General features: G+C 35.1%; 1 protein-coding gene across 2 annotated transcripts in view; it reads left to right on the top strand.

The window, feature by feature from the left end:
* Window positions 1-15,088, top strand: part of PTPRD (protein tyrosine phosphatase receptor type D) — a 2,510,439-nt gene that overhangs the window by 45,659 nt on the left and 2,449,692 nt on the right. The window lies entirely within an intron of this gene.

Here is a 15,088-nt window from a genome sequence, read left to right as displayed (position 1 = left end):
TTCTGCTAGAACTTCTAAATATTCTACACATGACCCAAACCATGAGATGTTACTTCTTATAAAATCTATCCCAACATTTTGGACAAACCCAGCACTTTTTCCTTACCAAGTTTATCATTGCAGTTTTCTTTTTCCTGACTCTAGGCTCCTTCAGAACAGAAACTGTCTTTTCATCATTACTGTTTCCCAGCATGTAGAACAATCAGGCATATGGAGAAGGTATTCAAAAACTGCTTTATAGATTAATGAAGTGACTTGTGGCCAAATCTGTTGCATACAGCTTTTGTTTTGAATGGCGTGTTTTAAAAATAAAACCCAATGTGTACGAAGAAGACAATTGAATTCCCATACACACTTAAAAATCTTTTATCATTTTCTTTGTTTATGGGGGAATAAATGATGATGGATGAAGATTTGACTTGTACAAGTGAACACACAATATTGTGTACCGAGGTGTATTATAGAATTGGGCACCTGTTATCTGTATAAATATGTTAACCAGTGCCACCCCAAAAATACCAATTAAAAAGTAAAATGCATTTATTGAGTACTTACTCTGTACAGAGTACTAAGGGTTATAGGAAGATATAAGAATTAGGTGCATGCCTTACCAGGCAGTGGTGCAGTGGATAGAGCATCAGCCTGGGATGCAGAGAATTCAGGTCCGAAACTCTTAAGGTTGCCGTCTTGCATGTGGGCTCACCAACCTGAGCTCAGGGTCACCGGATGGAGTGTCGGATTATAGACAGGATTCCATGGTCACTGGCTTGAGCCCAAAGTTGTTGGCTTGAGTAAGGGGTCACTGGCTCAACTGGAGGCCCTGGTCAAGGTATGTATGAGAAAGCAATCAATGAACAACTAAGATGCTGCAACAAAGAATTGATGCTTCTCATCTCTCATCTCTCCTCCCTTCTTGTTTGTCCCTTTCTGTCCTTCTATCTCATTAAAAAAGAAAATTAGGTGCCATTACATCTAGAGGGGAGTATAAGACATACAGAACTAGCTAACATACAGGATGAATTGTAATAAATGTTATAGGGGAGCTCTAAAAAAAGGACTACATAAGTCCTTAGGAGAGGGAGAATTATTTCAGCAATATTTATTTTTTCTTCATTCACTCAGTAATATTTTTAGAATGGCTATTATGTGCCAGGCTGTACAAATACCATGATGAATAAGCTACAATCTCTACCATCAAAAAATGTAAAATCTAGATTAAGTGGGGGTGACATTGGAAATTTGAGTAAGTGGACAGTCAATTCTAAGTGCCAGAATAGGGAAGGAACATAAAAATCACCCATTCAAATCAAGGCAGCAAATAAGCCTGAGCTTATTACTTATGTTTATAATTTTAATTCATTTAGGACAGAACTTTCCTTTAGGACAGAACTTTCTAAAACATTATTTACCTACAAAATAGTTGTCACATGAGCAAATACAGCAAACTTTCCTAATTTTATCACTTCAAAGAAATATGTTTATGATTGACCTGACAGATTTAGAAAATTAAGAAAAAGTGGGTTGTAGAGAAAATATTAAGTTACATGGCTGTGAAATAATCATAATATTTTATTAACCCAGATGCCGGAGATGAATTTGCAATATGTTTATAATGCACCTATTTAATGGAAATAAAGGCTGTGTATATCTACTGATTCACATACACCCAAATATCCAGGATGAATTTTTAATAATTTAGATCAAACAGTATATATACAAATAAAACAATGACTAAAAATCATACCCAGGTAATTGAAGGGGAGAAGGAGCATACGTATTAACCAGGAATATTGGTAAATGGTTACGTTTAGTAACCACTTTGGCTCTGAGCCTCCTGAAAATGGGAGCAATAACTTACTTTTTTCACATTGCAAAGAGCTTGTGAATTGTTTTCAACAGTTTAGGGTGAAAACCATTGCATTGATTTAAATTATGACAGCTGTATACCTGCATAATTAGAAAGTTAAATATCAAATACCAAAATATATACTAAAATTCAGAAATTACTATTTTTATGTCAGTGGAGGATGCAAGAATGTTTAAAAAGCCATTTCTACTTAAAGCCTGAGCACCCTGAGCTGTATGTTAGTGATTTTTACACTGTATGCCATTCAATCCTGAGATTGCAAATTGATATTTTAGAGACAAAATTGTAGGTGTCAAGGGAAGACAAAAAGTTAGGCTGTAAGCATCCACCCTGTTGAAATTAGGACTGCTTCTGTTTTTTAAAAAAGTGGTCACACTGTGGGGATGCACTTTGGAAATCACTAACAGACATTATCCCCTAGAGTTACAGTAGAAATATTATTTAAGAAAGTGCAACTTTGATGTTATATTATTTTTAAACAACCCATCTATTTGCCTAAGTAACAGCAAAATGTGACAATTTATATAATTATGAATATGCAATACATTTTCTTTGAATAATATTAAAAGGAATTTTATTTTGATTTCATGACCAGGTAAATTAAGATTTAGAAAAGTAAGGATTATTACATAATTCATGTTAAAAACGACTACAGGCACATGAAATATGATAATTTAGAGAATTTTGTCCACCAGTAGAGAGACGGTATGAAAACTCTCAATCCTGTAATAATAGGAAAGGGAAGGCAGACATGGTATGGAGACAGAAAGGAGGGACATGGGACAGGGCAATTGCTCAGGAAGGAAAGAGGGGGTTTTATAGAAATATCTTCATATATAGCCTCTTAGTTTGTGTCTTAAGTGGGAGTTAGCATGTAAAAAATAGAAGAAAGCTTTAATAATATATATGGTCAGTATATTTAACCAGGAAAAAATGACAAAGTCAACATACTAGAGGTAACCAATTGAGTGTGCAAAGGCTCAAATGTGTAAAGATACATGAGGAATTTTGAAAAACAATAGGGTTATAGTACACAAAGTTGTTACATTGGGTATAAGTTAGGAACTGGTAAGGCCAGGTTACTGAAATTGTTACACGTTATTTTATAGAGTTTTAAAAAAATGTATTTTCATACTTGCAGTAATTACCATAAACACAATTTTCCAAATTATTTGTTTGGCATTTTTTTAAATGTCGATCCCCTTTACCAGAACATAAGCTCTATCAGGGCAGAGTTGTTTCTAATTGACCATTCTTAACATATTATACCTGGTATATAACCATTGCAGCAAAGCCATATTTGTTCAATTATATCAATAAATCTTGAAGATAATGGAGAACCAATGAAGAGTTTTAATACAGTACAAAGAATATATTAGAAGGGTGAATCTGAGCATTAGGGAGACAAGTTAAAATTCTTTTTTTTTTTTTTTTTTTGTATTTTTCCGAAACTGGAAACAGGGAGAGACAGTCAGACAGAATCCCGCATGCGCCTGACCGGGATCCACCCGGCACACCCACCAGGGGCGACGCTCTGCCCACCAGGGGGCAATGCTCTGCCGCGACCAGACCAGAGCCACTCTAGCGCCTGGGGCAGAGGCCAAGGAGCCATTCCCAGCGCCCGGGCCATCTTGCTCCAATGGAGCCTCGGCTGTGGGAGGGGAAGAGAGAGAGACAGAGAGGAAGGAGAGGGGGAGGGGTGGAGAAGCAGATGGGCGCTTCTCCTGTGTGCCCTGGCCGGGAATTGAACCTGGGACTTCTGCACGCCAGGCCAACGCTCTACCCCTGAGCCAACCAGCTAGGGCATTAAAATTCTATTTTAATAAATTAAGATGTGAATAAATAAGATGTGGTTTGAGCAATTTGATAAATGATAAGGCCTTTTGATGAAATAGGTCTTTAGATAGAAATTTGTGCCAAATTTGTCTATAAATTTCTATATATCTCACATTAATATTTTATAAATCACATTTATTATATATAGTCATAATGCTTGTATTCATGTAATTAGTAATATATGACCCTCATCTACCAGCTGAGAAAGTTGAAGCCTAGAAAGAGTTAAATTCAGCACACCCTACTCTCTCTGTTGATCCCTTTGTATAGTCAGCTGGTTATTTCTGGAAGACAGGAGATGAAGTTAGGTGGTTTATTTATTAAAGAATATTCAAATTATTTTTATGGCTACAATGAAAAAAATTAAAAAGTCTACTCATTGAAACATAAGCTACTCTACATAATTTAATCAGGGGAGGGAAACAGTACAGTGAATTGGTCACAAAGAATTTGAAAGTCTGGAATAGCAAAAGGGAGATGGAAATGGCAAGTTTGGGAACAAAAAGTAATATTGGTGAGTCCATGAATCTGCACCTGCTCTGTGATGTTGAAATGTTATTACAGTCAGTCCTGGACTCAGCAAAGAATTGCCACCTCCATCAAGGTGGAATTGCTGGAAAGGGAATGGCTCTTCTCTGAATCTGGAATAAATCACCGAAGCCCAGCTAATATTATGGCCATTGCCAGGAAACAACTGTACTGCTGGTACAAAAAGCAGAAAGTATCCCCCCTCCTTTTTCTTTCCTGCTTATTTTCTTCCAGCACCACCTATTGCCAAAATTTAAAGGAAGTCAGCTATCAAGGAAGCCTAAAAATATAATTCACTAGCAACCAGTTCCATCAGCTTAGAGCAGTTTTGAAAAGGGTGGGAATGGGTCTGGGAAACAATAAGCAAACAACTGGCATGGATGATATTTCAAAATAAGTCCATTGAAAAGTATGTCTTCTTGAGAAGAACTCTGGCAGAGTGACTCCTCACTAAAGACAGGCTGTCCTCTTTAGAGGTTCTGGATATGGGTGACGACCATATAGTATGAAAGAATTCATGATGAAATAAAACATTGAATATGGAAGACACAACAGTAGGAAAATAAACCATCCAATTGAAAAATTGGCCAATGACCTTAACAGGCACTCTCCCCCCAAATAAGAATTATAAATGGTAAATAAGCACAAGAAAGGATATTCTACTATATCATATGACATCAGGAAAGTACAAATAAAAACAACGATGAGATACTACTACATCCCTATTATAATGACCAAAAAGTGGAATGCTGATAAAACTGAATTCTGGTATAAATGTGGAACAAAAGGAACTCTGATTCACTGCTGCTGGGAAAACAAAATGGTTCAGCCACTTTAGGGGACAGTTTGACAGTTTCCTAAAAAACTGAAAATACTCTTACAATATGTTCATGCAAAATTCTGAACAAGGTTCATAGCAGCTTTATCCATAATTGCCAAACCTTGGAAGCAAACAAGATGTCATTCAGTTCAGTAGGTGATTGTATAAATTAACTGTGGTACATCCAGACAGTGCAATGTTATTCAGAGCTAAAAAGAAATCTGCTATCAAGTCGTGAAAAACATGCACTAACCATAAGTGCATTATCACTACTGAAAAAAAGCCAATCTGAGAAGACTGTAAACTGTATGATTGCAACTATATGACATTCTGGAAAAGGTCAAATTATGGAGAAAATGAAAGATGAATGATTGCTAAGGGTTTGGGGCAGAGAGATGCATAGGTAGAGAACAGAGGAGTTTTAGTGGAGTAAAAGTGTTCCGAATGACACAATAATGATGGTATATATCATTGTACATTTTTCCATAAACCCTTTGAATATACAATACCAAGAGTAAAACCCTTAGGACTTTGGGTAATTATGATGTGTCATAATAGATTGATCCTTGGTAAAAAATGTATGTGTGGGAGCAGGACTATATATAAGAAATCTCTCTACATTCCTCTCAGTTTTATTGTAAATCTAAAACTGATCTAAAAAATGTCTTTAAAAAAAAAGGCAATGAAATATGTTTCAATTTTCAATGTTATTAGATCATGGTTTTCAAGTATTATACTTGCTTTCCAAACAACTATAAATATAAGTATAACCTTTACTATTGCTTCTTCAAACACAAATAAATAAAAACAGTAATAAAACTGAGGCATTCTGTATCATCATTTGACCTCTGCAATACTTAAAAATATATGTTTTGATATGTCAGATGCCTTTATTGTCCTGGGTCCTGTGGGATCTACTGTAATGTCTTATAAATGGAGGGTGCTTAAAAGCTGAGATCCAGAGAACCAGCTGGAAAGAGTTTATGGATTATGGAATATTTGTTTTTTATTTCACATAAAACTGAGGACAGAAAATTTAGATGATTGTTCAAGGTGACAAAACAAAAAAGTGAACCATACTTTATTTTCCTTTCTCTCTGTTCATTTATTTTTGCACTGAAACACAAAGATTCAGAAGTCTTGTTATATAGTCTTTCCTACTTAACTACATCTGTAGCCTTGAGCACATAGTCTTTCAACAAATATTTATGCATGATTGCTGTGTGCTATGTGGTATTCCTGGAAATAGGAATGTAAAGATGATAGCTACATCTAATCATGTTCAATATGAACAAGGTGAAGTGGAGGAATAACACAAAATAAATTCTCCAATGCTGGTAATTAAAATTATTCAGAATACTCCATGAAATCTAATGCTCTTCATGGTTAAAAAGTGTCATTATATTTGCTCCCATATCTTCAATATATTAAGTCAGTGCTTCAGGTTTTTTTCTAATTCATAAAACAACCCTGATAGATAAGTGCTATTATTTCCACTTTGCTGATGAAAAAGTCATTAATTTGCCAATATTGCCACCAGCTTAAAATAGAGAACATGGACTTCCACGCTGATAAATTCAAAACCTAGATGTGACCTAAAATACCAAACTACTATTGATTTTCATTTTTGTTTTGAAGGAATGTTTACCTGTTCATGGATCTAGTAATGAGGAGAAAATTTAAAAAGTCAACTTTAGGCTCACTAGAAAATATTCACATTTATGCTTTTTCTGAAAGAACCTTTTTCTCCCCATATATACTGCATGCACCAACTACAGACGTCTTCCACTAGCAAGAGTTTCCTGGGGTCTATACTAACACTTAGCTGATAGAACGTACTGCAATACTGGGCATGCTCTAGTTTCCTGGGGTCTGTCCTAACACAAGCTGATAGAACATTCTGCAATACTGGGCATACTCTAGTTTCCTGGGGTCTATACTAACACTAGCTAGTAGAACGTTCTGTAATACTGGGCATGCTCTAGTTTCCTGGGGTCTATACTAACACTAGCTGATAGAATGTTCTATAATACTGGGCATGCTTCGTACATCCACTGTCCAGTAGGGTAGCCTCCTGTACCTAATAAACACTTGAAATGTAGCTAGTGTGACAGAAGAACTGAATGTTTAATTGTAAATGAGTTAAGCTTAATTTAAACTTAATTTGAATTTAAATATCTGTGTGCCTGTTGAGTACTTAGGAGTTGGCTGGTGACACTGTGGAAATTATATTTTTAATCTTATTTAAATTTAAATAGCCATATTTGGTTAGTGGCTAGTGAAGTGGCTAATGGATATTGCTAGTCTACATACACTTGAATGTTTTAAAAGGACCAGTGGAACGCAAACAATTGAATACTATAATATGTGTGCATGTGAAAGTTTCTTAAGGTAGATTATTCTATCAGATCCTCTAGGATTCATTAAAAATTAAGAAACATTACTTTACGAAGATGCATGGAAGGTCTTTATGCTCTTCATGCTTTTATAATTTGTAACTTTTGTATTTAACTATATTACATTTGTTTTTATTTATTTTTTAATTTATTGGGGTGACATTGGTCAGTAAAATTATATAGGTTTTAAGTGTACAATTCTTTGGTGTATCATCTGTATATTGCATTGTGTGCAATGTATGGTGACAGAAGAAGATTGAACTTTGGGCGGTGGGCACACAGTGCACAGAATACAGTGGTTTACCTCTAATAAAATTGATGCCTATTAAATATTGCCTTCAAGTGTCTGAATATTGAAACTTCCCCACACAATATATAAAAATGAATATTTTTAATAATTCTCACAAAACATAACCAGATATTTATATAACATGTTATGTACAGCTATTCCCTCTCATTTTCTGCTTTGCTTTCTGTGGTTTTGTTACCTTCAGTCCACTGCTGTCCAAAAATATTAAATGAAATGTTCTATAAATAAAAAGTTCATAAGCTATAAACTGCATGTTGCTCTGAGTTAGTGTGATGAAATCGCATGTTGTTCTGCTTTGTCCCTCTCTCGCCCGTCCGGACGTGAATTATCCCTTCGTCCAGCGTCTGCACACTGTGTATGCTCCTTGCCCCATCCTGGTTATTAGAGCCACTCTGATAAAATAATGTAATAATTATTTAATAATGGCCCCAAAGCTCAGAAGCAGTGATGCTGGCAATTTAGATATGCCAAAAATAAGCTATAAAACACTTCCTTTAAAGTGAAAAGGTGAAAGTTCTCCAATTAATAAGAAAAGAAATAAAAGTATGCTGAGGTTGCTAAGATTTACGGTAAAAACGTATCTTTTGTCCCTGAAATTGTGAAGAAGAAAAAATAAATTTGTGCTTGTTTTGCTGTCATATCTCACACTGCAAAATTTAAGGCCAAAGTACATGTAAGTGCTTAGTTAATGTGGAAAAAGGCATTAATTTTGTGGAATACATGAAGAGAAAACATATTTTAGTCGATAGCAACATGTTGCACCAGAAAGCATTGAGCCTGTATGAAGGCTTCTATAAGAGATGCTCTGAAAAAGTGACACCAAAGCTTTAATGCAAGTAAGGATGGTTACACAGATTCAGAAATAGGTTAGGACTAAAAAATATAAAAATTGAGAGAGAGAGAGAGAGAGAGAGAGAGACCACATTTACATAACATTTGTTACAGTTTATTTGTTTTAATTGTTCTATTTTATTATTAGTTACTGTTGTTCATCCTCTGTGTGTAATTTATAAATTAAACTTGATCACAAATATATATGTATAGGAAAAAAAACATAGCGTAGATAGGATATTGTGTTATTTATGGTTCCAGACATTCACTGGGGGTCTTGGAATGTGTGTCCATAGATAAGAGAGAATTACTGAACATTCCTTTTAAATATTATTCCAAACAATATGTGGAAAGTAATGGTTCTTATTCCAAGACCATGCTGTGTAAAATTAGGGAAAATGATCTTTAGACTATCTTCTAAAATTCTCATTGTGTCCATTCATCCATACGTTCTTTAAACACTTGTAATGTTTCTATTTTGTGATGATCCTGTATTCAGACCTAATTATACAAATTTAGTCAGGAAATGGTCCCCTTTAGCAAGGACCTAGCAAGAGGTCCGATAGTAGACAAAGATGTGACACACGTTGTAAAACACCACAGTAAATTCTACAGTAAAAGTGAAGAGATATTGAATCCCTATTTAATAACAAGAATTGTGCTCAGTAGTTATTTGTGTTTTCTCCTATAATCTCCACAGCCATATCTTTCTGGTTAGTTACTATTATTTTCTACATTGGACAGTTGATAAAAAGCAAGGCTAGGTACTGTTAAATAACTTCCCTTAGGACACATAGTTGCAAGAAGCTGGATCTGGGATATTTTCAGCTGGAGAGGTTGGAGGGAAAGAACAAGGAAGGATGAGAGAAGACAAGAAAACATGAACAAAGGTACACTTTTATTATATCTCCTTAGTGGTTTTGCCAAGTATTAGGGATTCAGGAATTGTTTCAAGACTCTTAAAGTCAAATTAAGTTACTTTTACCTGCACTCTGAAAGTTTTCTTATTTTGCCTCCATCATCTACTTCTAATTAATAATCTCATCTATATTAAAAATGATTGGATTTTAATAAAAGTTAATTGGTGATATTCCATTATGTTATGCATATTAGTATAGTCTTAGATTACTGTTTTAGAATGTCAGTGACTACTTTTACTCTGTGTTCTTTAGAGCACTGAATCTAGAAGACACAAGCAAGACACTCTTTCTGCAGATTAATCTTGTCCAGTACATGATTTTTCATATCTCAGGAGCAAAGACTGTGATTGGAGCCAACTATGGGGTCTGCAGGACCCAGTGTAAAATAAAAATTTAGAGGACATTTATTCAAATATTATCAAATATAAACTGTAATTTAAAAAGTTAAATAAGTACTAAACATAAATTGCTTCAGAGAATGGAGGAAAAAGACAGTAAAAACTTCTTTACTCATTTAGTGAGGCTTACATAGGGTATGGGGGGGAAAAATTTCAACAAGTCTACAGGAGCATTAAACCAAATACAGGGCCCTGTCTGTTCAGATCCCTGTGTAATTGCACAGGTCAGGTGCTCATGAAGGCAATCTTGGTAAAATTTTTCTATAAAACACTTATATGCTTATATGCTTCTCAGAGGTGGAAAAAATACATATTCTGTGTAGTAGAGAAGTTTAAAGCACCTGTCCCTCAAAATTTATGCTTGTCTTTGGAAATCACCTCTGTAACTCTTCCTGAAGGAGCTGCCCAGCTGCCTGTTTGTGTGAGGTCACTTTATATGTGGCTGCTGGTGATTGGTCCAGGTTGAACATCTAATCCAAGCTGAACCAGCCAGATTTCTCTCATAAGAATTAGACCAGGAAAACTGGAAAATATTGAAAGGTTCTAATGTGCCAAAACTGTGAGCTTTAGAGATTTGGGGATAATGAGAGCATCATTTAAAACTGTATGGATACAAAAGTTATGAGAAAGCTGGATCTAAAATATTTATAGCAACCATGTGTTGAGAGAGAGAAAAGAAGGGAAGGTCAGGAAAGAACTAAGCTGTTTGGGGGTGGGGGGGTGGATGCTTATTTTTTGCTAATTTTTTTTTAACAATAATGCGTTATGTAGTCTTTTTATGTTTCTATTTTTAAAAGGATGGGATGTTCTTGTAAATGAAAGTTGTAGAACAGACACTGATTACTTTACAGATATCCATGAAATTCTTTTAATCTTATGTGTCTTTTCTTTCCTCAATTTATGTCCCCTATTACTCCTGCTTATTTGACTAGATTGCTTTTCTTTCAATCAAATGGGCCTTGATAAGCTATGGTGTGATTTCAATTAAGTGTTTGGGAAACTGAATTCAAAGTAAATTCAGCCTGTCTTTCATGAGTCATGACACTTTCTACTGTGAAAATTGTGAATGTATTGCAATTACTCATTTGGAAAAAAAAAAAAAAGGGAAAAGGGACTCAAACCCCAGTTGATTGGCACTGCACAAGAAGTGTAGTTGAGACTGAAGGTACTTGTTGCTATTATAATCATGCAGGAATACTGCTTTCTGGTACACCATCAATTCCATAGGATGTCCCTATTCAATAGAAATATTAATTATACTTTTCTATTTCCTTTATATTATTTTTTAACATTCCTAACTAGTTTAGCAATGTTTCACTGTTGTTCATTATATTGTATAGCAAATCACTTGTCCTACTTTTTAATACTATTGATAGTTGATCAATTTTTGCTATTTTGTATCAATCTACTTTGCTGTAGTGAATTTCTAAAATATAACTATTCTCATACTTTAATGTTAATCCATTTATCTGCCCACATATGTTGTCAAAATGTGGTTTGTTTGACAGTTATTTCAGTGAGATTTTGAGTTTAGTGGAAATTTTTAAATGGAAGAAAGTTTGGAGAAATATGTTTAATATGAATGCAAAAATGTCCTCAATTTTCCATTAAGTAGACATTTTAAATGGTCTTATAAGAGCCATACATTGTTGAATGTTTTTAATAATAAAAACTATGAAGAATAAGAAGAGATAAAATAGATGTCTTATAGTTGTTGGTTAGAATTCAAAGATTTGCAACTAATATGTATTCCCATCAACAATGCTATTTCATTGTTATTTCACTACCATAAATTATTATTTGTCTCTTTCTTTACATCTTTTGCTCTCTTTTTCTCTGCCTATATCCATTTTATTTTATTTACTAATTTGAAATTTCCTTAGTATTCAGTCCTTTTAGTGTATCTTTTTAGTGAATAACTTTATTTGTTTTTAATTTCTTGAATCTTAGTCATACTTTTCCTAATTGTTGATTTTGTGTTTTTTTGTGCTGCTTGTCTATAAAACTTTTATTTCAAATATTTAAAATTGTCTGAATACTTCAACTGTTAGGTCTCATTTGTTATTAAATAATAAAAAGATTTTTTTGTATTAAGAACACTTTTTCAAGGCCAGTGATTATAATGATGGGTAATTGGGCAATTTTGTTTTCAGGAGACTGGGCTATGCTAATCCCATTTGATTGGATATATTTTTTGGAGGTTGTGAAATGATGCTAAGGCTGCAAAAAAACAAACAAAAACATTCTAATAGCTTGGCTTTCAGCTCAGAACTGCAAGAGGATACCCCCCCCCCCCCAGTCAAGTTTCAGATTCAAACATATCTGATGGCTGGCTGTTTTGTATAATAGGTACTGTTTTCCTGCCTATTAATACAATCAAAGTAGGATAAACTATTCCTCCATTATATGGTAAAAGGTATTGCTAATTTTACTTACTATACCTAGTATTGACAAGTTTATCTTTTTTCTTTTGGAAACACTACAAAACCATTATTTAACAAATACATTAGACTTGCTCTTACCTAGTAAAATTGGCTAAAATGTAATGACTTGGAATCAGGATTGTATAGACATTTAATTTTCAATGGGACAGTTTTTTGGTATGGCTTAAAGATTTCTTGATTGAACTTTTATAAAGACTGTAGTTGTAATTACCTAAGAAGTTATATCAATTTCATAATTTGGGGCAATAGGAATGGCTAGCAATTCAATAACTAATTTGACACAGTCTTTTATAAAGTGGTAGATGCCATGACCTTTACAAATCTATAAACCTTAATACAAACTGTCAAGTAATGTGATCCTGGGAAATGGGAATCCTTTAATACTGAATGCTATTATAAACAGGGAGGGCAAAGGCAAAAACTTTGAGTAATATTCAATTCAGAAAATTGAACTAGAATGTTGAAATAATAAAGGAAAGAGTAAAACATTACTCTGAAACTTAAGTATATTTTACAGACAAACAGGAATGAAAAAGTAGCTAAGAAGTTTGCATCTGGAAATAACCTTGGAAATTATATATAGTGCTCATACCTTATTCTTGTGTCCGGCCTTGAGCATAATTAAATACACTGTAGGACAAATAATCATCATAAACCCTATCATTTAGGATGACTAACAAACACTGCAAAAATCTCAGAAACCTAATTACATCCATTGGGATAGGCACAATACCCAATTCAGGGATAGGGAGAGGGTGGTTCTTTTTCTGTACATAGAGAAGGTAGGATGTCTCACGCTGTGGTTAGCTTGGACCTGTGTTGTGTTCACCTTGCTGCATAAGGATTCTTCTGCTTCTCCATGTGAGAGGATTATTTTTTATCTAGGAAAGCAGACTTGCCACTTCTCTCTTTTTACTAGAGGATTGAAAGAAAATAGAAACCTTCTGCCATAAATCTGCAATGACCCCTTCTATTCATCTGTGTTATTTTTGACAGAAGAATGGAAGTTGAAGACAGAAAGGATGAATTGACTGATGTAGACTTGATAGTAGTGGAGATTTAAATGTCATACACATGAGATTCTTGAAGAGACAGAGACAGGAGGTACAAGCTAATAAACTTGGCAGGGACAGAGCAGTCAAGAGGCTATTAAGCATGATCAAATATATAAAAAAAGATAGTAGAAGAATGATGATATCAGTATCAAAATAATAGTTTTGATTCAGTAGGGTAACGGAGTTGAAAGTTTTTAACATTCATACTGTACTTGTTTTAATGTTATGGGACCCAAAGTAGGTATTCAAAAAAGTGTTGTAAGAAGTCATTGATTTATGGGGAGTTTAGAAAATTTTGGATTGGTATGTCAAAATTACCCAACTTCATAATAAGGACAAAAGACTTGGCTTTATTTTCCTCAACAATGTAAGGAAGGAACTTATAAGTCAACAGAAAACAGAAAAAAAAAGAGGTTAGGTTTAAGTATAACACTGGCAGAGGACAGTATGGGTGACCTCCATGCATCAATTTGGAGTTACACTGGCCTGGCCGGTTGGCTCAGCGGTAGAGCGTCGGCCTAGCGTGTGGAGGACCCGGGTTTGATTCCCGGCCAGGGCACATGGGAGAAGCGCCCATTTGCTTCTCCACCCCTCCGCCGCACCTTCCTCTCTGTCTCTCTCTTCCCCTCCAGCAGCCAAGGCTCCATTGGAGCAAAGATGGCCCAGGCGCTGGGGATGGCTCTGTGGCCTCTGCCTCAGGCGCTAGAGTGGCTCTGGTCACAACATGGCGACGCCCAGGATGGGCAGAGCATCGCCCCCTGGTGGGCAGAGCATCGCCCCTTGGTGGGCAGAGCGTTTGCCCCTGGTGGGCGTGCCGGGTGGATCCCGGTGGGGCGCATGCAGGAGTCTGTCTGACTGTCTCTCCCTGTGTCCAGCTTCAGAAAAATGAAAAAAAAAAAAAATTGGAGTTACACAAATGATTCCCAGCACTTCATAACACCATTGACAGTGTGAATGCAAGGGTGAACCTTTTGAAATTATTGTTATATTCAGGAAAAGTGTCAGTCTTGAATTTAAGTAAGACAGTACCGAATCAGCATTTTTGAAGAATCAATATATTGCTGGAAGACTCCAGAGGACCTGATGGAGAAATTTGGTGATACTCTCATGATGCTGAAAACATGTATTTGAAGTAGAAAATTGCAATTAAGAGTACACGTGGAAAAAGAACACAAAAAGTAGTCATTAAAGATGAGTGAGATGAAAGGAAGCATGTTCCCAGTCTCAGGACTCGGAATTTAAATCAGTAAAATCATTCTGACTAGTTCTTCTAGAGGTATGTTGTTATTTTTACAGCTTGTCGTATGCCAAAGCCCAAGGTGAATGGTTTGAAAGCAATAATGGGAAGCAAGGGAAATGAATCATAGTGGTAAAAATGACATAATAATTACAAAGATGTTTTAAAATCTATTATCAGAGGAGAGAAGCTAGTTTTGGTTTCTGAATGGCAAGTTTAAAAGGATAGCAATTAGAAAATAAAATAAAGTTAATATTAAAGTGAGCAAGGCCATAAAAATGTATGCAAATAGGCAATGATGTGGAGTGAATAACGTTAGAGGGAGAGGGAAAGGTGGAGAAGGAACTCATATTTAGTCATTTGTAGCAGATGCCCTTCCCCTTGGACAATCAGTTTTATAAATGCTGTGATGAACAAACAGTTCTGTGCATATTTCCAGTATCACA

Source organism: Saccopteryx bilineata, chromosome 2 (genome assembly GCF_036850765.1).
Source record: "Saccopteryx bilineata isolate mSacBil1 chromosome 2, mSacBil1_pri_phased_curated, whole genome shotgun sequence".
Lineage (NCBI taxonomy): Eukaryota > Metazoa > Chordata > Mammalia > Chiroptera > Emballonuridae > Saccopteryx > Saccopteryx bilineata.
The sequence above is the reverse complement of the archived record's forward strand: the minus strand, read 5'-3'. Positions and strand labels throughout refer to the sequence as shown.